A 25,767-nucleotide genomic window follows, 5' to 3' on the forward strand; every position below is an offset into this window, starting at 1 on the left:
GGATGACCCCTTAGCGACGTTTCAAAATGTAAGCTGGCAAGAGGAAAAGATTTTATCGTCGTACGGAGACTCGCTGAGCTGCGATTATAAAAGGACACTTCGCTTACGCGTCTCTACGGGGAGAAAGAGAACTTTACGATCTTTCCCATTTTCGAGAAATCATAACGCGCAAACTGTACCTACGATGATTAATGGCCACTGCGAAATGTTTTTTTTTTTGATTTCGCGTTCGATCGAGCAAGTACCGTGGACGAATGAGAAATTTGAGAAAATTTCGATATTCCAATTTTATTTGAAATGTAATTAATAGTTTAAGATAAAAAAAAAGAAGAAAAGTTATATAGTATATCGTAGTAGAGAAGAAGGGTATTTTGAAGATAAGAAAAAGAGAAGAAGACGTAGGAAAAAGAGTAGAGGAAGAAAGAAGAGTAGAAAGAAGAAGAAAAAGAAGAAGATGATGATGATGATGATGATGATGAAGAAGAAGAGAAAGAAAAAGATGAAGATATCAAGAAGAGAGGGCCGAGATAGGGTACTCCGGTCTGTCTAGAGTAGGCCTGAAATATACAGGCGACTTAACGACCCTAAAACGAGGCTTAAGCGAGCGCCCTTAGGTATTGTCCGACCGTGCAAAGGGCGCAATCTTCCGTAGGTACCCGACGAATTCGGTCTGCGAGCTTGCGAAGTTCTTCAAGGACGTTGAAAAATTCGTTCGTCTGTTGCCTTTCTTCTTCTTCTTCTTCTCTCTCTCTCTCTCTCTCTTTCTCTCTCGTTTACTCTTATTACGTTTCTTTTCGTCGAGGAGAACACACACCATAGACGCCATTCGAAGCGTCGACAAGAACGATGACGAGGCCGACCTTACCGTCGTCTCTTTTTTAAATAGGAAACGAGAAGGAAAGTTTATCGCGCCGAGAAGCTCGTCGGAAAACGTAGGTATAGAGTTTTATTTTTCTGAGCAATGCTCGCGGCAAAATTCTTCAACAAAGATTCTATCCCGCGTAAAATAAAAAGCTGCCGTAGGATATCCAACCTACCGCCGAGAAAGAAAGGTAAATTTGAATTTCTTTGCAGTTTCGGAAATATTCCCGTATATGTACGTCTACGTCGATGTCGAATGGGGTGCTTCCTTTATTCAAAATCCTAAGAAGAATCATTTTCTCGTCGGTAAAACGTACCATGAGCGAAATCTATCTTTCTTGAGTAATAATAATACTTTTTCTCTTACTGCTCTTTATCGTTGAGAATATGTGTTTACATGAGAGATCAGGGTTTCGAGTATGCTTGAGAATGAAAGGAAGGAAGGAAGGAAGGAAGGAAGGAAGGAAGGAAAAAAGGAAGAAAGGAGGAAAGAGGAACAATACATTTAAGCTTTGCGGAGCAGCGTGCTTTTAAATTTATCACACGCATACACGCGTATAAACCGGTTCGCGTTGAGCGTAATTTACCTGCTAATTATTCCCGTTACACTATTCCATAATTATTATAAAACATTCATTAAGTCGAAAGAAACCCGAGTAAATGTTTATTCCGGTTTCTCTTATATCCGATATATATATAACGAAGAAATATTTTAATTAAGTAAAGATTAATTACTACTCGACTAACGATCAAACAGGATAATACGAATCTTTTTTTCGAGTCGTAATCATTAATTTCAGATGAAAATTGACGATAAATTAACTCTACTCGATCACAGCTTTTAATCCGTTCTACCCGAGTTGTCATTCATCGAGGGAGACACATTCGATCGGATTAATGACTGCAATAGTTGATATACGTGCTCACGTAATGTAAATGTAATGTCCAATCTGTCTCATGCATACTTAATAATTCGCTTGCCGATCGATCGAATGGGAGCCCCCTTTTCCCTTTTCCCTATTACCTCCGGTAATGACGAGCCTGAGTCGAATAATATACCCAATCTATGTTCGTAACAATGCATTCCATATTCCGATTAGCACGAACCAACGGGACGGTGAACGCTATGGCATCGACATTAAATCGCTCATTACGTATTCTACAAGACGATAAGAAGCAACATCGTAACGTTCCTTTCTTCGCCAACGTCGTCGTCCTTGCCGTCGTCGTCGTCGTCGTCGTCGTCGTCGTCTTCGTCGTCATCATCGTCCTCGTTGATAGTAGTAATAGTAATAGTACTGGTAGTAGTAGTAGTAGAGTAGTAGTAGTGGTAGTCGTAGTAGTAGTCAACGAGTTTCCCGTTCAGGGACCAAGGATTCGTACTTGCGATTCTATCGACTTCTCTCAAGCGAGTTATTCTAACGAACATGAAGTACACAAGCGAGATACATATATATATATCGTTTGCTTTGCATCTTTTACCCTCTAGGAAAATAGTCCTTGCCACAAGATGGAAATTTTCGTGAAATTTTTAAAATCGCCGCTACGGAAGAAGATACGCTGTGGGAAAAGAATTTAAATTTGTGCCGTGATAATACGATGGCACGAAGCAATAAAATGTTAGAACGCAAAGTGAAATATGCTGGCGTATATTGGAACAGTTACATACGTAAGAATACAACCAACATTCCGTTATAGGAATTATATATACGATCTACGAGATGATATCTAGGTGTTAAGGTCTGAGAATTGTGGTTTGAAAATTGATGGAAGATCTGAAATGGAACAAGAAAAGAAAGAGAGTATAAAAAAGAATAAAAAGAATGAACGTGTCGAGGGACAAACACGTGACAATCGTTCCAAGATTGTGCCACTCCTTGCTCGACAACCCCTTTCTCCTTCGTTAAGCGCGATTCATAACGCGTGGCTATCGTGGACCATCGTTTCACCTGTCGCACCTACGAATTTCTGCGAATGGAAAGCTCGCAACGAATTCTACCGAATGTAGGGTAAACGTGAGATATTTCTCGAAGAAGCGAAGGAGGGAGAGAGAGAAAGAGAGAGAGAGAGAATAAAAAGAGATGAGAAGGAGACTAACGAGAAAAGAAGAAAAAGAGAAATGAAGAGGAGTAGTTTTCGTGTGTCTCGAAAATCACGCGGTCCAACGACGTAGAATGTAATAAGAAAAAAAAGGAATCGTGACATATTTGTCTTGAAAAAAGAGGAGGAGATAAAGAGAAGAAAAGAGGAAGGACAATATACAGAGAAAGAGAGAAAGAGATAGATAGATAGATAGATAGATAGATAGATAGATAGATAGAGAAAGAGAGAGAGAGAGAGAGAGAGAGAGAGAGAGAGAGAGAGAGAGAGAGATGAACGTCGAGCACGCATAACGGCGCCAGATCGTAAAGTGAAAAGTTACCGTACGTGGTTGAGGAGGGGTGAGATTGTAGGAAAAGCAAAAGAGGGAATCCCTCGATCCTTCTTCTTCTTCTTCTTCTTCTTCTTCTTCTTCTTCTTCTCTCATACGTCCTTCGTGCAGGAGAGAGCGTTGTTGGTTAACGAGGTAACTCGACACGTTCGAAGATAACAGGGTTCGTGCCTCGCACGAGTAACTCTCAAGCAAAAAGTTCAGGCCCGTCCCGAAAAAGCTGTGGATCGCTTGCGGGAGCTTTTGAGCTTCGTACGTCGAGTTCGTCGACTTAGCGACGAAATTCGTATGTATTTATGTATAGTACATATGTGTATGTATGCCTGTATGTTTGTGTATGTGTATGCGATATCGCCGTCGTGATTATTCGATCCTCGCTTCTTCCATTTCTTTTTACGAATTCGTTTATCTTATCTTTGATCTTTTATCAGCATCGAGACCGTGCTGGAAACAACGATATAAACGCATTCTTATTCTCCCTATGGTAATGTCTCAATGAGATAGAATTGATAATGAGATTCGACGTTCCTACAAATAGAGAACAAAGAGGCTATGTCGGAAGCATCGAAGAAGATCTCCTCGTCGAGTCTATGATCGTCAAAGCAATTAAGAGGGTTTCCATTTTAAGCAGAAACGATTCTCTGTATCTCTCCTATCCTCTCTCCCTCTCTCTCTCTCTCTCTCTCTCTCTCTCTCTCTCTCTCTCTCTCTCTCTCTCTCTTTCTCTCTCGATCTCTATTTCGCTCTGTCTGTGTCTGTCTCTCGATCAAGAATTCCATGGCACACGTGAGTGCTTCGCCACCACAATTAATTATTCCATGCTTGAATTGGGACTTTCAAATAATCTTAGCAGTTCGCGTTAACGACCGTGCATCCTCGAGATCTTGCCCGTTGCCCGAAGGGCCGCTGTAACAAGGTTAGAAGGGTTTAAACTTAGCATGACCTGAGAACCCTCGCGCGACCGAGTAGGCGCTCCTCTTCCCTAGGAAACTAAAAATATCTTACAAATTCTAGACGCACTCTCTTACGAGCTGACCCGCGGATTCAACGGTGAACGAACTAGCTTTGCTTTAAGTAAAAAAAGATAAACGACACAGTCTTGGAAACATTCAGATCCATAAAACGATAGAAAACATATTCTTCTTATCATACGATAGAGAATGAAAGAGAGAAAGAGATGTAAAGAAAATAGAAAGTAACCTTGATAATCATAAGAAAAAGAAAAAGAAAAGACAAGAAAAAAATAGTGTGTATGTAATATTCCGAAATGTAGATAGACCGACGTACGGACAGAATGAAAACAGGGATTCTTCTTCTATTCGATAGAGTTAAACTTGGAAAGACTCTTAAACGGTCCTACAGAAAGGGAAATTCTCGGAGGACGAAAATGAGATCTAGTTTCTTCGGTCTATCAAGTAAGAACGTATCGTCGTTGCTGGGAAAACGCCGGTAGGCACAAAAGGAGGCAGCCACGCAATTTACAGCGAATTTGCATAAGCCGAATAAACGCGATGCTCTCGATCCCTAGACGACGACGACGACTACGACTACGACTACGACTACGACTACGACTACGACTACGGCTACGGCTACGGCTACGACTACGACGACGACGACGACGACGACGACGACAACGACGACGAAGACGACGACTACTTACTAGAGGGGTGTGACGAGCTTTGGGATAAGATCGTGGAAAGAGGAAGAGAGACAGAGAGAGAGAGAGAGAGAGAGAGAGAGAGAGAGAGAGAGAGAGGAAGTGTTACGTACTCGTAACCACCTCGTCTCCGGGGCGCCCTCGGCACTTCGTTTCACAGAGTAGGTATCCAGCTTATACACGGCGTCCCACTTCGAAGATACTCGCCTTGCTCTCCGGATACTCTCTTTCTCCCTTAAGGAGACCTCCCTTTCCTTCTCTTTATCTCTCTCTCTCTCTCTCTCTCTCTCTCTTTGCTCTCTCACGAGCCTCTCTACTTTCGACTCTTCGTCGTTGTTTCTTCGTGAATTCTCCTTTCCATCTCCGTTTTTGTCAGTATGCATTCGTGTCTTATAAGAGGCCCACGAGTTTCTCCAATATTTCGAAGATAGAATAATTCTCCGGGGATTTTAAAGGTTACAGTATGAAAAGATCGATTTAAAATCATGCCTTTCCTAATTTATTGTCCAATTGAATAAACTTAGATGATAAAGGGGGTAGCTTGTAGCACGAGAAAAGTCCAGAGAGAGAGAGAGAGAGAGAGAGAGAGAGAGAGAGATCTTCTTGCATAAAGTCTACTTAAAATTCGTTTTATCCTTCGCTCGTTGAGCTGCATTAAGGCGTGAATTAACTAAGGCAAAGATAGATAATTCATGATAATATAAAAGAGTGTTCTTATAGACCTCGTTTAACGCCTCGTAGATTATACGCAAGGTGGTCCATGCTGAAAAGTGAAAAAGCAGAAGGAGAAAAAGAGAGAAGGGGAATAAAAAGAAAAAGTAGAGTTCTTCGTAGAATTCTTTACGGCAGTAAAGTAATGCTTGCCCGCGCGTGGGATATCTCACTCGTTTCACGAGGCGCCTTTAAATATGTCGGCTTAAACAGACGAAATACTTCGTACGGACAACCGCCGAAAAGAAGAAAAGATACAAGAGGAAAGAATAAGAAAGAGAAAGAAAGAGAGAGAGAGAGAGAGAGAGAGAGAGGATGAAGAGAGAAAAGAGAAATAACAGGGTGGCGCTCTCGATCTTGCTTGAGAGAAATTAATGAATTCTTAATACAAACATAGAATCCCGCGGGAAATGACCCCAGCTCAAAGTTAAAGCAATAAACCTCTCTCGAATGCAGATATGCTGAGGCCATTTACACGTGTTTCAGAGAGGGGACGACGTTCCCTCCGAACGTATATTTTTGGACGAGCGTGACCTCGCCAACACCGTCAACTTTCGCGAAGAGAGAAAGTCCTTTTCCATAAATCGATCTTTCTAATTACGGTACGTAGATACGTACGTTGGTGCATTATGCAATTCCGTCACATCCAGTATTCATATATACTCATTGAATCCGACTTTTTATATATGTAAAATTCGCCGATGTAATTTCGATTGCAAATATCGCGGTAACGTTTCCACCACGGTAAATGAATTATATTTTATATATTAGCATAATTTTTCAAGGATATGATATTCGATGCCTAACAAAATCGACTTAATTTTCTTTCAAACGTATCGCAACGTATTCGTTTTCCGCTACATTTATGTGCCTCTCTTTTTTTCGCGCACTCTCTCTCTCTCTCTCTCTCTCCCTTTCTCTTTCTTTTTCTCTTTCTTTTTCTTTATCTTGCTTTTTCTCTCTGAGAATTATTCTACCAAATGAGGCGTCTTCTACCATTTTATTTCACAGAGATATGGGGGAAATGAAACGCGACAGTTCGCAGTACGTTTAAAACTTTCTTCCTCCTTAATCACGCGTTCTCAAGTCCTGACGTATAAGATACCGACGCGACGTTTTCGCAAATCACGTGCCACTGTGATTTGCATAGATATTTCAAGAAATATCTTTTTCGAATGTAATTTTTATAGAGTTCATAAAAACGTATTATTATGCTAGTAAGAAACTACTTTACGATTTTACGAGTGCAGGAAGATGATGAAAAGTCGAAGAAGAGAGAATTGAGAATTTATGATCGACCAAATTTTCTTCAATCTATATGAAACTTTCAAATATTTAGAGTTCGTAGAATCGACATTTCGTACGGATATGATAGGATCATGAAAAATCTTGGCAACGAGAGTGGATATTACGATTTATAAAGAAGAGAAAGGAAAAGAAAAAAAAATGAAAAGAAAAGAAAAGGAAAATGCAAAAGTACATAAATATAGTTTTACTTTACGCGTGATTTGGATCTTGTTTCATACGGTGACAGTATTCGAATGTCATTTTGTTAAAAGGAATAAAAGTGAAGCTTATGGAAAACTCTTATTCTTCGACTTTAAAACTTCGCTTAACTTTGATCGTAAAAGATTTCCGGAAATAGTCTTTGGTGGTCTTGCATGGAGGAGTTGGTGTAGTCAACGTGCACCGTTTACCTTGCTTGAAGAAAAGAGGAAACGAACAAGCAGAAGAAAAAGAAGAGAAAGAAGTAGAAGAAGAAGAAAAGAAAAGAAAAAGAGAGAGAGAGAGACAGAAAGAGAGGATATAGGATGAAGGAACAAACGAAAAGAGAAGGGTCGTGCACTCACGTCCGTTTATTACCGTTTTCCTAAATTGATTTCCAATTCTCGTGGGAAAAAGAGAATAGGAATGGAAGGGAGAAAGAGAGAGAGAGAGAGAGAGAGAGAGAGAGAGAGAGGGAGAGAGAGAGAGAGGGAGAGAGAGAGAAAGGAAGAGAGATAGTCCATGCCATGGAAAAAAGAAGGATGAAAGCATAGGAAAGGTAGCAGATAGGAACGACAGGAAAATTCTGGCGATCGACGACGGCTGCATGCTTCGAAACTGGCTCCATCGAATGCCCGTTGACCCGTGAAAATGCGAATGCATGAGTTCGGCAAACAGCGCCGTCACGTGCAGGATGAAGAGGTACCTTGAAGAGGCAGCTTCAAGAGATAGAAAGAGAAAGAGAGGGGGAGAGAGAGAGAGAAAACTGAAAAAATAATGATAAAAGATCTGAAGAAAAATAGAATCCTCGTGTTGACTGTAATGGAACAAGAGAGAAATAATGATGGTTGAAGAAAGATAAAAACAGACAGTTATGTGCGAAGAATTTCTTTCTTGCGAAGAAGAGGGAATATATTTCTTCGAAAACGATATACATCTATTTATGATATACTATAAAAACGATATATGTACAGGGAGATACACGTGGTATTAAGATTGACAGTAGATCGGACGTGCATGTGTGTATGCATATATAGGCACCGTGCTATTGTCTCAAATAGTAAACGTAACACGTCACGCAAATACATGTTGATATCCGTGTGTGTACATTGTACTATGTGTTCATTCAAATGATCGTAATACATGCACATATGTATGTACATATCTGTGCTGTTACAGGGAGATGGTATACCTGATATATACATATGTATATTAATATATATATATATATATATATATATATATATATATATATACATATATGTATATCGTATTCACCATTGCTTTCTTATAATGCCAAAGGTTATTATTCAAATCATGCCCGAACTAACTGAATCATTCGAGCCACGTTCTATTGGATAATTATTCAAATGGCGCCTACTTGCGTTTAATCATCGTTCATCCGACGCGTGTTAAACGCTACAACGTTTGGTGTCCGATCGCGATGTTCCTACTTGATCGATAACACGACATTCCCCTCATAAACTAACTGTATAACCTAAGGAACTCAAGACTATTGCGTCAGAAGGAAGGACAATGTGCCAAGAGCAAGAGAGTCGGAGAAATTTCGTGTAGCATATCGTGAAAAGCGGGCATTGATATACGCTTCTGTAGTTAGAAGTTAAAGACGTGGTTAAAGGATTACCCGGAAGTACCTAGAATTGTACGGAAGTGGCCCGATTCGTGCATACGTTGTCGGATTCACCAGTACCGATACAGGTTAAATCGATTTAATATTCAGGAAACATCGATCTTAAATATCTTGTCCTTATTTTTACATCTTTTATTTTAAAATCGACCTTTCATATATTCTCCATATATAGAATATATGAAACGCTTCATACATTATAATGTATCTAATATCTATCCATATATATGCAAGCTGAAAATATCTATGATTTATATTCGAATAATTTATTAATGCGTTCATTTATCGAACATTTCTCTGATGAATTTTACAATAACAACGATGATTCTAACAGACACGTCATATTTCCAGTAGTCAAAACGATTATCAATAATCTTCGCGCACGAAATATAAATTCTATAATACCCTTAAAATTTGTCACGATAAAGGTAAAAATTGTTGATCGCTAACGTTCAACACATGACATGTCGTCGATGGTACCGCAGATCACTCGGTTCGTAAATCCGTGCGATAACGAATCGGCGATACGTCATACTCAATTATTCTCTATATTTCCTGTCGAAACTTCCAGTTAAATATTTCCATCGTGCGTCTATAATTATGCAATTTTCCCGGCGCGATAATTGCTGCAATTGAGGTCTCGTTGCAATTAGCGGCCGAATAAACGCAATGCTTCTATTGATTTCTACGTGTGATTTTCGATAGGTACATACTCCGTTTCCGCATGGATAAAATCAACGTAATCCGAAATCGTACAACTTGTGCGCATAAACTTCTCGTGGACGATCATCGGACGTTTATCGTTACGAGTTCGATAATTCGTCGGTAAGCTGATAAGAGCTTGCGGATCGAAATCGAATCGAATTTCGAGAAAAACCTTTTGAAAACGAGTTTTGAAATGGAGGCGATACTAAAATCGATTTCTCCTTCTTTCTTTCTTTCTTTCATTTTTTTCCTTTTTCTTTTTTTTTCTTTTTCCTTTTCTTTCCTTCTCTTTTCTTAGGAGAATTCTTAGAAAGTGCCGGGGCCATTCGGAATCGCCGTCAAGGATACTTCGCTTTGAACGAGCGGAAGTTCAATTACGTCGTGATCTTACGAACGTAGTCGTAGCTACTCGCTGGCCAAGCGTACCCACTTAAGCTGCTAAATGCAGCTCCACTAAGTAGCTCTCTTCGTGCTAAACAGTGGTAGTGATTAAGATAGCGATCGAATAAATGGGGAAGATAAAGATTAGGTTAAATTTCGGACGGTACATATTGTAATTTCTTCGAGATAAAACTGTTTATTCTTTTGCTTCCTCTCTCTCTCTCTCTCTCTCTCTCTCTCTCTTCTTCTCTCTTCTTCTCTTTCTCTCTGTTTCTCTCCTGCTATCGATTATAACTAAACAGTAGATTTCCTATAATCTTTAATACTCAACGCGCCACCACCAAAATACATACCTCTCGACGTTCGCAATATCCGATCGGGTTTCTGATCAAATGTCTATCGAATACTCGAAAATGTACAACGCGATTCAAACGTGACCCGATTCCTCGAGAAATAGACTGGCGTATTTCCAGAGAATCAATTTGAGCTTGCGTATTACTATATCGAACGAGAAAATACGAAAGTCGGATAGATATAAAGTCCTATCTTTGTGAGATTCATTCAAAAAAATCATAGATCGTTCGTGAAGTATCACAAAAAAAAAAGAAAAAAAAACAGAGAGAGAGAGAGAGAGAGAGAGAGATAGAGAGAAATAGAGAAAGGAAACTCTAAATTGCAAACAAACAAGTGATGTTTCGGTTGCGTTTGTTCACTCATAAGAGAGAAGTCGAATTAACTGGTTCCATCACAGATAATCCGTATCGTAGTTTATTCTCTTAGTAAAGTCTATAGAGACATAAAGGTATAGGAGAGACATAAACGCTTAGGCAATGCCTATCCTCGTCTCTGACAAATATCCGTCGAGCGAGTCGTACGTAACGAGCTTGTCTTCGCCCTCTCGTGGCACACGGTCTCGTCGTTGCGAACCGTCTCTTCTCCTCTCGACTCCCTTCGCCACTCTCCCTATGATCCTCACCCACCGTGCGCATCCGGAACGGTACACCTATGATTTATACACGACGTGCGAATGTAAAACGCGCATACCTTGCCAGGGCTCCGCGGGATTTACTCGCGCTTCTGCATGCGGCGAACCTTAATCCAAGATTGCCTCTCGAGTTCTTGCGAGCTCGTCGAGCGAGAGAGTATGCAAGGAATGAAGAAGGAAGAGAGCATAGGCGGATAGTTAGATGGAGGAGAAGTGACAGAAACTGGAGAAAGCAGTCAAGATTCTTCCTTCCTTTCTCTCTCCCTCTCTCTCTCCTTCTTCTCTCCTTCTTCTCTCTTTCTCTGTCTCACTTTCCTCATTTTCCTTTTACGATTTTAAGTAAAGACTGGCGGGATGGGGTCGAATGTCTAGGGAAAATTTCAAGAATCTCCCTTCGACTTCAGCCAGGAAGGGAAAGAGTAAAAGAGTAAGGCAGAGAGAGAGAGAGAGAGAGAAAGAGAGAGAGAGAGAGAGAGAGAGAGAGAGAGAGAGAGACTTGTCATATTTTTTTTCTTCTTATTCGTTATCTCCTCTTTTTTCTCATCCTTCTCCTTCTCCATTTCCTTTTTTTTCTTCTTGTTCTTCTTTCTTTCTTTTCGTGCCACGTCTTGTACGTACCACGTGGTACTCGATGAACCCATGGGATCCATCGAAAGGCAGACGGACGTTTGGTAGGTTGGCATAGATATCCGATAAGATTTCTCATGGGGCCTGGCCCCGGTGCTAGTCGCGCCAAATTTTCGATTTTTGCGCTTTCGCAGCTTCCCCGAAGCGGCAGGGCAGGATCGAAGAACCGAGGCACGTTCGTTTCGCGCGTGCCCGTCGTATAAAATTATCCGAGCGAAGAGAAAGAAAGAGAGAGAGAGAGAAAGCAACGATATCACGGGACTTTTCGTTATCGACGAGCCTCTTGACTCTTATCTCGAAAGTTTCTCTTTCGCTTTTCGTGCGTTTTTATATTTTCGCAGATCGTTAAGAATATTACATGCGAATTTCCTTTTTTTGTCGATATTAACTATACGAGCTCGATTCCTACATCAAAGAACCTTTTCTTACGTGCCACTCTATGACTCTCGTTTGTACTTTCTACGTTAAAAGTAACGATGAAAGAGTTTCAAACGATTACCTTATATCACGCGATTAGACCGTTCTTCTATACACATTCACTCAGAGTATCCCTCTTTTTCTTTCTTTCCCTTTCTTTTTCCTTTCTTTCTTTCTATTCCTTCTCGTTTCTTTTTTTCTTCAAACTATTAGAAAAAGAAAGAGTTCGATATTGCGATAGACGACGCAAGGCCTCTTCCGATAATATCGTTTAGAGAGTCACGTGAAATCGTTTACGAGCACACAAGTAATTGCTACGTTGTTTAATCATATCGTAGTTACGTTCACCGACTCGTTCACCGGTGCAAGTTTCTAAGGTGGATGCGCATATCACGCTTTTTGTAATTCAAATCTCTGCTGCGAGGGGTAGCAAATGACCAAGAAGGGCCGCGGGACGAAAGCAACCGAGATCTCGTTGCGTAGATAAGGAGAGGAAGATGGAGGGTCGAGAGAGATCGACGAGCGAGTCGTTAAACTTGCCCTCGAGACCGTAAACTAGCGGCGAAGCTAACGCCAGAGGGTTTCGCGTCCCCTACAGGCGAAAGTGCTCGAGGGCTCGTAGACTGACAGCCTCCTCCTTTCTCCGAGCCGAAAAGGGAGAGATTAGAACCAAACTCGAGGAGTTCGCTTAATCTGCTATTTGAATAACGAGAACGAGCGGGTTCGTGAATTTGCCAAGATGAGAATATTATTCGACGCTGATCGCCACAACCTTTCTTCTTATCTTCTCTCTTTGAATTCTATCAAATTCCTTAACCTTTTTTTCTCTTCTTCCAACGCTCCTTCTTTTCTCTTTTCTATTTTTCTTCTTTTTTTTTCGAAATATTACGAGAATTATTATGCGCTCTCCGTTAACGATTCGAAAAGTTCGAATACGAAATTCTTTTTTCTTTCTTCTTCCCTTTTTTGCCCTCTTCTTTTCCTTTTCTCTTTTTTACGATCCGTTTCTATCGGATCAGTTAATTCACGAAGTACGTATGCCTGCCTATACGACGGAATGTTAAGAACGTTCATCGAACTTAGAGAAACTTTTAACGATCTTGTGGAAATCGGGTTAACTAGTAAAGTCACGAAAGGTGATAGAAAAAAATTACCCTATCTCAAGTGATCTTCCGACATTGTTAAATCGCATTCGCTCCTCGTTAAGTTAAATTCGCTGTAATTCGTATTACGGCTTTAAGGATTGCCCGATGTATATATTATGTAGGGAAACACATAAAATGAATTTTTACATAGTTTAACGTTCAACCTAACTGTACATACGTTAATAGATACGATACGATACGATACGATATAAAATTACACTTGGTTTATTCCAGGTAAGGATCATAAAGAACGAATAAAATGGAAGAGATCGTAATATTACGGTGTCACGAATTTGCTCGAGCGTGAATTTACCAAAGAAGAGTATTTAGTGTTCATTAAAATTTTTAACAATCCTGGATTTTCTATTATTCGTAGATATACCAACCACATATTTCATATGAATAAAGTAAATATTTTTATTCGGTAAAAAAAAGAAAAAAAAAGAAAAAAGAGAATTGCTTCTATTACGAGCTACTATTGCAGCGGCGGTATCTCGTTTCATCTCGATAAATAAAAGATTTCCTTTTGGTATTTTCGATACGTCCAAACGTAAAGAAGAAGAATAAATTATAAAACGTAACGTGCTTATCGATTTTAAACGGATCACCGTACTATCTCTCGTTATTATCTTCTTCCTCTTCTTTGTTTTCTTTTTTTATCAGATCAGATTCATTTTTTAAAACGAGGATATATTAATGCACGTAACCGTTATTATTATAATTATACGAAAAAGGATACGTAATACATCAGTATCCATTCGAAACGTTCATTAATGAAAAACGAGTTAAAAGTAACGTTCCTACCTAGTGGTATACCTAGGTATAAAAGCAGAGGAACATTCGAGCATTCTCTTGACTTTCTCTCTTCGGTTCTCGGCAAACATCCATCGTATCGGGAAGTTCCAATTAAACGACGATCCCACCGAAAACGGCCTCAAAGTTTAGTCGGTGAACGCGACGTTTTCGGGTCGGGCGGAAGTGTTCCGGAAATCACAAATTCTCGGAGCGCGGAGGATCAAAGAGGGTGGAAAGAGAGAGAAAGGGAAAGACAGAAAGAGGCAAACGGAGACAGAGAAACAGAGAGAGACAGAGAGAAAGAGAGAAAGAGCCGCGTAAATTCGGCTGGCGATCGACGACGATTCGTTCGAATGTGGTAACCCATCGGCGAATCGTCGGTAATCGAATCGAGCGGGCAATTTTCGAGGCTCGCCATCGGAAGCTTGGCTCAATGTCGCGACGAACTGCCCGACCAGGGTCTGACCGTCTTTCTCTAAAGCTTCTCGTCTTCTCTAGGAAAAGCTCGGCCAACCGTATCTCGTTCCCTTTCGCATGACGGACCTGGGAATTCCAAACTCGAGTGGATGTCGTTCCTGCCTTTACACGCCTCGGAGAATCGGTCCTCGTTTCTCACGGACTCAAAGACAAGGAATTTTACTTTTCTTCCAATTTTGTGGAGAGAGAGAGAGAGAGAGAGAGAGAGAGAGAGAGAGGGGGGGAGAGAGAGAATGTTCGGTATAAACGATCTCCTACTATCTGTAAGACACCGAACCCTCGTGTGCTCGAGATAACATTTACATTGTCGTTGAATTTCCGACCCTTCGTTCGTTCAAAAGAAATTTATCTTGTAAACGTCGACGGCATAGAATAGATTCTATCGATATCAGTTTATCTAATTACTTTATCTCAAATTGCAATAGTTTACATGTACATTCGATTGATTGATTGATTTATTTATTTATTCCTTTTTTTTTTCTTGTCCATGAGAACTCTCTTCCAACGTTTTATTCAACGCTTCGTTATTACAATGGATTCTCGACTAGTTTTTCTTATTTTATTTCTCTTTTTTATTTTACTTCTTGCTCTTAGGAGTCCATAAAAAGAGAGAGAGAGAGAGGAGGAAAAGAAAAAAGAAAGAACATGAAAAAATAATACGATAGCTTTTTCCCAACGAGTACCTACCAAGGTAAGTTGAAGAGAATTGTAAAATCTCGAAAAGAATTCTTACGTAAAGTCACGTTTTCTTCGTGACCTTTTTTTCCCGCGAGTTAACCCAGGAATCGTTTTGGAAAAAGAATTTCTTTGTTGGTTCGATTTTATTTCGAAATTCCTTGACGTCAAATATATGAATGAATTAAATGAAAATGCGAAAGAATAGCTCGCACGTGGTTTAGGTACATGCTATACATATCTACGTATAAACATGTACGCAATACATACGTAGATTACTAAAAGTCGTTTGATTTGCGGGAATGGTAGTGCGGAATATTCGTTAATCCAGGGACGAACGCGTAAAAGCTCGAAGGTTCGATCTACGATTCGCGGAACGTGTCGGCGAACAAAAGGTGGAACGTTTGCGCGAGGGAAATCGTGGCGTAACGCTGTTCCATTCTCGATAGTCGAATACCCGTAAGATCGATTTTCGTTTCTCGGCATGGAACGTTTCGCGAGCGACTTTACAAACGGATTCCGCATCGATGGATCGGCGAACCGGATGCCACCGGCCGGAAGAGCCACCGGGCTTGCCCCTCGACCTGGCCAGTTACCGTTCCCTCTCCTCCTCCTCTTCCCTCTTCTTCGTCCTACTGCTTCTCTTCCTCCTCCTCCTCCTCCTCCTCCTTCTCCTCCTCTTCTTTTAAACCTTTATTGCGTCCAAAGAGATATGTACATTGAAAATTGTGAATGCGAATCCATCGATTGATTCGACTATTTTTCTATGCTTTAGAACGTCTACATTTTTCTACAATTTTTTCTATACCGTCTAAATATAAAAAAGTGAACATCCGATGAAACGTCACGACGACGGATAGTATCTGTCTCGGTTTGTTTGCTCGTTTCTTCTTCGTTTTTTTTTCTTTTTTCTTTTTTTTTTTCTAATTCGTAATCGTGCAAATATTTCCATCCTTACTTATGCAAGTGGCCACTTCATTCTTTTCCTTTTTATGTACTTTTTTTCATATTCGTATCTTTCTATTTTATCTCCATTAAAATAAAACCAGGATATCGACGTGGATAAAAGTAGATTACACGATAATGATATAGAAATGTAGAAACATTAAATTATTATTATAATGAAAGAAATGAACTGATAGCGATAACGACGAAATAATACGTCGAAACATGGTTACTCTAACGTTGAACAAGCACGGATTAAACTGGGAATTCAACGAAAACGAAAGATAATTCGTGCTTCCATAATTCTAACTTTTCTGTTAGCCTTTCTTCTTCTTCTTTTTCTTCTTTGTTTCTTCACTCTCTTTCTATTTCTCTTTCTCTTTCTCGTTCTCTCATCTTTTTCGTTTTTCTTTTTCTTCAACCATCTCACTCGCACGTAAAACGATTAAGGAGATCGCAAGCGAGCGCTACTCGTCTCTCGAAGGGTAGTTTATTTGGGAAATGATTTCAGCAGGCGGTATAAGCCCGAATTGATTTATCTTTACAGTAGGGAGAACACATCTCGGCACGGTGCATTCTCTCTCTCTCTCTCTCTCTCTCTCTTTCTCTCGCTCTCTCCACTTCGTCGAGCGTTGCCCTCATTCACCGACCATTCGTATCTGTCTATCTACACCAACCCTGTGTAGCTTCGCTCCCTCGCTTATCCGTTCTAATAAGCCCATGATAAAGATACTCTCGAATTAGCTCGCTGAAATCATTCAGCGGAACGCGAAATTCAATGGATAAGAAGTATATTTAAAGTTTTCGCGATTTGATAGAAAGAAAGGAAGAAGGAAAAAGAAAAAAAGAAAAAACGAAAAGAAAATATCGTTCATTTACTTAGAGATTATAACAACATTAGAATTATCGCTTTTGAAAATATCGAATGAGAAATACGAAAGGTATATTAATGGATTGAAATTTTGTTGATTCTATATTTCCGATACGTACTCAATTCGATAAATAAATTGGAACGAACGGGAATCTTGAAGCATTAAAAGGGCCGATTATATTCAGATTCGTTCTTCCGCAAAGGGCACTTTCTCGGTACTGACCCACTAACGTTCGCCAATTAGGCGTAACGGCTCGCGAATTAACCCTTGGTAATTGGCGTTAATTCCGGTAATTGTGGTCCGCATCGATTGGTCAAACTTTTCTCGCACGCTCCCTACGATTTCGCGTGGGCGAATTAAGTGGAAAGAGGATGGAAGACGATGAGAAGAAAGAGGAAAGACGTGTGAGACTTAAAGAAAGATCGAGTTTTAAGAACGTGGGCGGGAAGTTACTCAGCTACTATAAAATCGAGAAAAAGTTTCACTGAAAAGAGACAGTGAGAGAGAGAGAGAGAGAGAGAGAGAGAGAGAGAGAGAGAGAGAGAGAGAGACATCATCGAGGTCTTCTTAATGCTCGCTGCTATCTTCGTTACTATTACCATCGGCTTAAACGCAGCGACATAGTTACATAAATGCATATAATGTGCTTTCTACGTTAATAGAAATGAATGTTATTCTTAATTGTCGTATGCAAAAATGCATATCTACCGTCGGAATGGTCCATTATGCTCTTACGTATTATCCGGTATTAACTAATGCTCGTGTCTTGCTCAAACAATTTTCTTCTCTAGTCAATTTATAAATATATAAATTATAATATATATATATATATTTGCTCGTTATATAATATATATAATGTATGAAGAATATATGTATACCTGCTTATAGTATATATAGTATATATACTATATAGTATATATAATATATATATATATATATATATATATATAATATAATATACCTACTTGTTTTTGAAAACGTTCGAACGTAAATAAATTCATAAAATATTTTATAACCGATTTGTCGCACATATATATGTACCTACGCATGCAGGTGTACACCGACCTATCTCAAAATAACATTTAATGAGATACGAATCGAGTCACGAAGTCGCCCGATATTTAATTAACGTACGGCAATAATGCTTGCGAAGACACCCGAGAAAATGGTCTTAAAGATAAATAACGAGAATGAGGGAACATACGTTTGTTTGTACGTCGGTATTTCGAAAGCACCGTGCTTAAAAGGGTATTAAAATATGCTCGCCTCTTACCTCTTATAAACGACATTTGGAAGCTCTCTCGTAATTTTCACCTCAGAAAAGCGGTATAGATGTCTTCTCTGTATATTTTAATAAGATTTAGATAAACCGAATATTTTCCGATTATGCTAATTACTTTCGGCAAATAATTTTTATTAACAGAAATGATGTTTTCCCTTTTCGTCTCGTTGGTTTTACCTTGATAATTATACTACGAAATATTACTACCTCTTTGATATAGTTCTCAGTAGATTTTTTATTTCATACTTCGGTCTCGTCTTAATTTGTCTGCTTTTTTGTTTTTGCTCCTTTTTTTTTTTTACTCCTCTCTTTTTCCTTCTTTTTTTTTTTCATTCCCTCTCCATAACCGTTTATTACTCGTCACTGACAGTCGACGAAATGAAAGTTTGAACGCGATAAAATCTTTTTCCAGGTACGCGCGACCATTCTAACCGAGTCACGATGAGAAATCCACACCTGTCTGAACACACGAAGTGTCGTACCACTTAAGCGTCCAGAACTCGCTGCTTCTGTTCGACGTCAGTTGGTAACTTTTACATTTATCTACTTTTCAACTTATTTTTAACAAAAAAAAAAAGAAGAAGTTTAATTTTTTTTTGTTTTACTAGCTTAATCATAATTTCCGAGTCTATGATTTGTTTAGTGTTTCACCTTTGAAATAAATTTTTGAACGATGATTATTAACGAATGAAAATGAGTGTAGGTAGATCGATCGAATTTAAATAAATCTTTATATTGTAAAATTTATTTTATCGGCGTATTCGAAAGATTGAAAAATTGAGTGGGAAATAGCGCTTGAACGCGTACGGAATTACGAAAAATGAGCACGTAAAAATTGCACGTAAGGAAGTCGAGCGAAAATAAAAATATATATATATATATATATATATATATATATATATATATATATAAATGCTGACTTATATATACAATAGATACTTATATATTTCTATATCTCTTTCTTTCTTTCTCTCTCTCTCTCTCTCTTTCTCTCACTTTCTGTTTCTGGTCTGTGAGACTAAGTAAATAAATAACATAACTGGCAAGCGTAGATAGTATCGGGTAGTCGAGAATCGTACACGGAATATTTTTTACTGGTTCCTTTTTAAAATCGCACGTGCGTTTATCTCCTCTCTGCAGACCGGTAGAGTCTATTTTGGACACGTTCAAGAACGATATATATCGAGGCAAAACAATGTTGCAGAAGCGTGAAGCATCCATCCATTGTTGAAAAGAACGGAAGAAAGAACGTGTGTTCGTGTTTTGTATCTGTATTTTCTCAAGAGTCCAAAAAGGATCCTTACGGTCTGTCACTTACAAAGAATCCCTTTAATTTCTCTTCTTCTTCTTCTTCTTCTTCTTCTTCTTCTTCTTTTTCTTGTTCTTTTTCTTTTTCTTCTTCTTTCACAGAAGCACGTCTCTCTTTTTCAAAGAGTAACTTAAACTATATTTTCTCTTTAATAATCCTAATTTATATAATAAAATATCAAAAAGTTTTCTGTTTGAACGGCAAATAAGATTGGTTCCGTTGGATTATGAAAGTTAAACCGGATAAACTGGATATTGTTGGCAAAAGTATATTCGTGAGTTTCTATTCAGAACAAAAAAAGAAAAAAAAAAAAAGAGAAAAAGGGATGAAAGAAAGAAAGAAAAAGAAAATGTTGGTCATCCTCCTACTTTATAAAAATCTTCGGAAACAAAGTTAAAAGGATTTCGTTTAAAGCACTGTCATACGATTTTATTGTACGTTAGTCCTTTTCTTATCGCGAATAGAATACAGTAGTATCGGTGCAGTTGAAAGTTCGTGCACGTTTCAAGATATCGACTCGGACCACTGGTAAGTAACTTCCTTCGTATAGGAAAACGTAGTTTGCGATTCTTTCACCGATTACCTCTAACTTCGCGAATATTTTCTCTCTTTCTTTTCTTTTTTTTTTTTTTTTTGTTAACTTTTTTCTTTTTCTCGTTTGCTACGATTTTATTGTTTCTCCCGCGAAATTAGATATTAGATATTATTCGTGTGCGTTCGAGCAGGCGCGAAGCAACAAAGAAAATTTTAAACGTATAAAAAAACGGGTCGAACGTCGACGTATTTCAAAATGCTGCTTAACAGGATATTCATTTGAGAATATGGATTCATAACGTTAACGACGGGCCGCTCTGTCATTCGGGCACGTGGCATAGTTCCCAAGAGTATTAAAATTAAGCCGTAAAAAGCCGCTCTCACTCAGCCGTACCATCAGCCGAACGAAGAAAATCTTAAACAGGGCGAAGCGGCGAACCGAGAAAAATTTACGAATTATTCCGAGTTTATCGCGATTCCCTTCTACCTCCCTTTCTACCCTTATTTCTTCCACGCCCTTTCTCGCTCTCTTTCGTGGTTTCCTTTCGTTCTCTTTTCATTCTACTATTCCTTATATTTCCACGTTACGTACTTCTCTTACGTTATTCCGCTTTTCTTTCTTCGTCAACGAATAGGTACGCTCGGTAGGTAGTTTTGCATTTAAATTCATGGAATAATAACGACGCGCGAACGATACTTTCCGAGTTACTATTACCTAGACAAAACTAGATTATTCTATCGCATTCAAGGACGAAGACATCTTTTCCTTTTTTTTCTATTCTCTTTCCTTTTTTTTTTATTTTTTTTTTTTTTTTAAATTTTTCTGATTCACGAGATCCTTCCGTCCCGAAGGACAGAGTCTGTCGCATATTTGAAAAGAAGGAAAGGAAGGCGATATGTACAAGTTCGAAATAGATTCGACACACAATTTGCGATTGTCAGGATGTTCTCGTGTCTCGAATGGTAAAGCAGTTTTGTATCGTTGCGAAATAGGGAAGAACCTACTACCTACGGTGACGGTTGTTTCCTTTCGCGAAGGATCACCAAGGAGAGACTGGTAAGATGGTAGACAAGGATGAAGAAACGGAGAAGCATATTGGGCGTATTGGATTGAGTATTCCATATTTTCCGCGCTCGGTCGACCGGAAGATGAGGCTCGTCCGATCGGAAGATCCGACAAAGGCGGCTTATTGGCCGATGTTACTTTGCTCTCGGATGTTTCGCTACGGTACACGCTCCTTGCACGCTCTCGCACAAAGGATTATTACGATTTACCTTCGGCTTTTCTCATCCTCTGCTTCTTCGTCCTTATCCTTTGCTTTCACTAGCTCTTTACTCTTTCTCTTTCTTTCTCTCTCTCTCTCTCTCTTTGTCTCTTTCTTTCTTTCTTTCTCTGTCGTTGCTCAAGTGTGACCGCTATCGTCGATCATGCTTTCATCCTTTTTTCCCGAATAAAAAGGGAGATAATTTTTTTTACAAAACGCCTGTACATGTGTCTTCCCAAAGCTTCTCCATCAAAAAAAATATTATCTATTAATCACGACAAGAGGACATTTACAAATTTGCCGGATTACTCCGGAGATTTAATAGTTTCACAAATATCCATTAGGTTTGCCAAGTTGAATTGGCACGTTTATACACGTCGAGAAAGCAACAAGGGGTAGAAATAATATGAAACTGTTACAATGAACTATACAACACCGTGTTCCCGTCATAAGTAGAACATTTTCTCGTGTCCTTGTACGCTTTACATTTAGTGACGACTGACAAAGCACTTGTTTTATGACTCTCTTATATATATATATATATATATATATATATATATATATATATATATATACACACACATACACATACACACTATTAAAAACAACAGACTCCAGCTTTTGTCTCGTGTAAATTCCAATGCATTCGTCTGTGAAAATGAAAAGGTAAAAATAGATATATTCCGAGTATATTATATTTCTCGGGAAAAAGCAATAACCGATATATGCGAGATCAGAAAATAGTCAAAAAGTTGGCATATCGAACGATATTTAAAGGTAAAAATAAAATTTGTTGAAAATTTCGGTTAGCGCCCGTCGTGCCTGGATTTATTCGTAACCTGTTCGTCGAATTTTAGTTTGTGAGAGACTAGATAGATAGATAGATAGAGAGAGAGAGAGAGAGAGAGAGAGAGAGAGAGAGAGAGAGAGAGAGAGAGAGAGAGAGAGAGTTCGAAAAAGAGATTTTATATAAAAGCAAGCCGACTATGAGATAAATCGTATTCATACTCGGGAAGCCATAAATGTCGATCGATAGTATCGAATAATTTGACCATGTCCCGACATTATTTCAAATGTTTTGTTATTCTCATAGGATTTTTGTCTTTATTGTATTTTATCGTTCGAATTGGAAAAACTAACTTTAAAAGTAATTTTATTTGATATTTATATTATTTTTAATTTTCAATCGGCGTAAACTAAATGAATGGAATATATGTTGCTTTGATGTTTATATCGTTCGTAAAAAGCAACATTAAAAATTTTATACCAACACTCATAATTTTTAATTGCCCTTTCGTCATTTCCTATCATAAATATCAATATGTGTCTGAAATATTCGTACGAATTTATTTTCGTAAATGTTCGTATAATCATTTTATAAAATAATCAATCTGGTTAAACGATCCTTTAATATGTTTTCTATTCTATAAAAACAATCTTTTAGTGATCTTTTAATAAACTTTTTCAAGACGTATATAAATACGTATATGTATGTATAAGGGACATCTTTGATCAACATAAATTCATGGAATTGGTCGAGTCAATACAAACAGGTGTGTTTATAACAGGTGTCATATAAGAACCATCAGTAATCTATATAAATGATTAGAATTCTGATCGGGGAATCAATAATAAACAGGTGTCTTTTCGATAGGTACATATCTGTTAAGGATATCTTTCTGTCGCATATAAATTCTTGGAATTTAACACGGCAAATAAATGTTAAACAGGTGTTTTTTTTTCCGTACGTGTCGCGTAAAGATATCTCTGACCTACATAAACTTTCAATAACAGAATGCGTCCTGCATACTTTAGGATAGGTCGTGAAATTGTTCATTCGTTAAAAATTATGAAAATTCATCGTGAAATTTCATCGTCGATGTATTCTTTCTTATCTTCTTTTCCTTCTCTTTGTTCGGTTTGCTTTCCTTTTTTTCTTCTCTAGTAATAAGAGACGAAGTAAAGAAGAGTAAAAGAGTAGAAACGTAAAGGTGTTCGACAAAGTTCACTAGGAATCGTTAAAGTCGAGTTAAAGTCGTTATTATCGGCAAAAGGTGCGAATATACGAATAAATTGCGAAAAAGTTGAAGAGTAACGTTAGCGACAGCTGCCGACAAAGAGTGCTTCTCTACGCGCGGATCGTTCGGAGACTTCGCGAAAGCTCCTTTCTCTCGTGGTTAATTAAGGTCGTTCCGATAGACGTGAGGGAAAAAGGTGAAAGAAAGGGGAAAAAGGAAGGAGGAATTTTTTCTGTTTCTTTTCTCTTTCTTTTTCTTCTTTTTTTCTTTTTTCTTCCTTTTTTCCAACGATACCAAGCAAGACGAAGCGCAAAGACTCTTGAAGAGAACTTTCATCAAATAATTATTTTACAAACTACCTCCATGGAAATAATATATCTATATTTGATATTCTCGAATATAATTTATTAATCTCGAACTAGTTTTAAATAGAAATTGTTTGTCGAGAATGACTTACATAATACATAAGGTATCGTATCTATCGTTTCGCGTTAATTAAAGAATATGTTCGGGTTTTAAAATAAAATAATATGCAAACACGAAGGGAAGGTACTCTGAGGAAAAAGTTGAAGAGGGTAAACAGGGAGAGGAAAGAGGTTCGGTGTTTTCCATCGATTCCGACAGCTTTGTGTCGGGAAGGCAAAGAAAAGTCTTTCAAGTTTTCTCTATCATAATACTCATGAATATTCCATGTCAGAAAATTCGCTGTGAATTTAATAATGCAAGGAGGTAGTAAAGATATTTCGATATTTTCAACGCTCGTCTATCGAAGAAAAGAGGGCACACGATAGAAACATCACGTAGCTAAAACAGTATCGTCAAATACATAATAGATTATTCGAATGATCATGAATGCGAGTCGCTACGAGTTACTCTAAAAGGGTCGTCCTTTAAACAGCAATAATTTTCCACGTACAATTGTGGGATCTTGTCCCACGAGACGGGCTTGTCGGATACGCAGCTTGCTCGCGATTTGTCGATGCCGCATTTCATTAGCAAGTTTGATTTAATTATCACCGACGTTGGTCCTACCCTCTCGTGGTTCGGTCGATTCTGTAATTACATCTTCTATTTATAAATCATTAATTTGCTGGACACGTGACGACTGAAACGATTTGAAAAGAACGAGAACGATTGAAAAAAAGAGAAAAAGAATTCATGGACCTTGATAATTTCATTTTCTCTCTCTCTCTCTCTTCCTCATTCTCTCACCTTCTCTTTTTATCCAATCTCGTGGAAGCAAATATAATTTAATTAATAATACACTCGAGCAATATTAATTTTTCAATTTCATTTTTCTAAAATGAACGAGATATTAATTATAATCTATTATTAATAATCTACGCTATATCTGTTTATTACGGATTGTCCTTAAACGGAAAAAAAACAAAAAACAAAAAACTTTTATTCCATTCACAAATTAATTACAATCTTTCCGTTTCCATAAAATCCTTTCCTTAATAATCCAAAGGCATCGCGTAATAACGGAGAAATAAAAAAAAAATATTTAATAAACGAAAGTTTCTACAGTAAGCCAATATATATTTTCACCGACCGAGCGATATAACCAATCGAGAAATAACTCCTCGATAGATTTCGATATCTCGCGATAAAATATTCACGGAAGTTCGATTATGTACCGACGTACAGGGATCCTACGATTATTCCACGTTAGATAGAAATTAGTAACGAGGCCAAGGTTACGAGCTGAGCACGCAAAGAGGTATTTTAAAATTTCCAATCGTGATAGGAGAACGCGAGTGGGAATGCCCTGAAAGAAAAAGAAGATATAGGGGATGGTAAGGGAAAAGGAGAATTTGCGGGCAAGAACGGGGAGGCGTAACCCGCGCTACCGGCTTTATCGTCTCCATCATCGTCCTCTTTATACAGGGCCAATATATTTCAATCCCAGCGTTAAGTACTCCATTCTGGTGGGCCAACCCTCTCCCTTGCGTTGCGAGCTGCTGAAATTGCAAAGGCGCACGTCGTGTCTGAGCAAATCTCCCCGGTCCACCCCTTCTCTCTTTCTCTCTCTCTCTCTCTCTCTCTTCTTTTTCTTTCTTTCTTTCTTTCTTTTTCTCTCTCTCTCTCTCTCTCTCTCTCTCTCTCTCTGTCTTTGTTGCACTCACATACTCTATCTTGCACTCCGTCTCTCCTTTCTCTCTCTTTTACGTTAGTCTTCCTTTCACCTACACCCTCGCGTATGCCGCTTTTATCATCGATTTTCATCGAATTCGTGACCCGACGAAGAGACCTTTCGTTCTTCCACTCTCTCTCTCTCCCTCTCTCTCTCTCTCTCTCTCTCTCTTTCTCTTTCTCTTTCTCTTTCTCTCTGTAGCAGCATCGAAAGCACTCTTTTCCTACGTTCGCCGCGTACTATTAGCACTGCGCCTGCCAATAGATTAAAATTGCCAGCGATGCAGTCGGGTTAGCGAGTGACGAGGAAGTCGATTCTCGTTGAGTAGACATAGAGAGGTAAAGAGAGAGAGAGAGAGAGAGAGAGAGAGAGAGAGAGAGAGAGAGAGAGAGAGAGAGAGAATGG

At 38.6% G+C, this 25,767-nt stretch overlaps 1 protein-coding gene and 1 long non-coding RNA gene across 7 annotated transcripts in view; one reads left to right on the forward strand and one right to left on the reverse strand.

The window, feature by feature from the left end:
- The window catches only part of LOC122627590, a 189,577-nt gene that overhangs the window by 156,139 nt on the left and 7,671 nt on the right, over nt 1–25,767 (forward strand). For all 5 annotated transcript variants that reach the window (XR_006326874.1, XR_006326873.1, XR_006326875.1 and 2 more), the window contains one exon: nt 18,512–18,625. This is a non-coding gene — a long non-coding RNA (uncharacterized LOC122627590). The remainder of the gene's footprint in view (nt 1–18,511; nt 18,626–25,767) is intronic.
- The window catches only part of LOC122627570 (protein vein), a 227,212-nt gene that overhangs the window by 148,892 nt on the left and 52,553 nt on the right, over nt 1–25,767 (reverse strand). The window lies entirely within an intron of this gene.

This window comes from Vespula pensylvanica, chromosome 1 (assembly GCF_014466175.1).
Source record: "Vespula pensylvanica isolate Volc-1 chromosome 1, ASM1446617v1, whole genome shotgun sequence".
Classification (NCBI taxonomy): Eukaryota; Metazoa; Arthropoda; class Insecta; order Hymenoptera; family Vespidae; genus Vespula; species Vespula pensylvanica.